We start from the raw sequence: 956 nt of genomic DNA, 5'->3' as shown, positions 1-956 counted from the left end.
TGCTGCTCCCCTGGCTGGTGCCTGGGGGGGAGGGGGTTTATTTTTTTTGTAATGAATAACCCCACTTGAAAGGGTCTGTGATCTCTCAGCTCATTTCCTGTTCCGTTGGCAGCTACTTGTGTCCCTCCTCTGATGGCCAGACAAAGCCCTTGTGGCCAAAGCCGCAGCCATCCTGCAGCTTTGCCTTCCCCAGCTCACAGAGTGCAGAACCCTGCTGCTGCTGGCATCGCTGCCCGCAGGAGCCGGAGACACTGGTGCTGAGTTGGGGAGGGGGCTGGTTGTGGTCTGTCCTCTCAGCTTCCTGCTAGACTGAAAGCGTTTCACAGGAAGAGGGTGAGACAAGCGTCCATCAGAGCAGAGCGGGGCTGAGCTCAGAGGGGAAGGGGCAGTGCTGTCTGTTTGGGAAGGCACGAAGGTGCTTCGCCCAGGACACGGGGAACGCTGCTGCCAGCTCCTCCGCTTCCCTGCTCCTTCATCACCTTCCCCAAAGCACTGCAGCGCTTCCTCAGCGCGCTGCACCTCAGCCACGAGCACTGCGCTGTCAACAGCTGACTTCATCCTCCCTCTGCAGGGATCCCTCTGTTACCCCGTGCTGTCCGGCCTCCTCCGAGATGGAGCTCGGTGGCTCTGCCCCAGTGCGTGTGATGTGCACGGCTCTGCGCCCGGCCCCCTCACTGGAGTGATCCACAGCCCTGAGCACTGCTTCGCTGTCCCCCTGAGCGCTGCTGGGGTGGAGGTGGGGGGATTTTTAAGAGCTCCGTCCCACGCATCCCTACAACGGGCTGGTGGGGCTGTTTGCCCGGGCACCGGGGAGGCAGTGGGGGCTGGAGGGTTCTGTGGGGAGGCTGCGGACAAGCCCAGGGACCCGTGTGCTGCAGGCCCCCTGCCCCCGTGGGGTGGCCTGGCCCTCGCAGCCGCCGGGCCGGGCCCGGGCCTGGCTGGCGGGAGTGGGGCCC

This window comes from Charadrius vociferus, unplaced genomic scaffold, assembly GCF_000708025.1.
Source record: "Charadrius vociferus isolate BGI_N301 unplaced genomic scaffold, ASM70802v2 scaffold562, whole genome shotgun sequence".
Classification (NCBI taxonomy): domain Eukaryota; kingdom Metazoa; phylum Chordata; class Aves; order Charadriiformes; family Charadriidae; genus Charadrius; species Charadrius vociferus.
The sequence above is the reverse complement of the archived record's forward strand: the minus strand, read 5'-3'. Positions refer to the sequence as shown.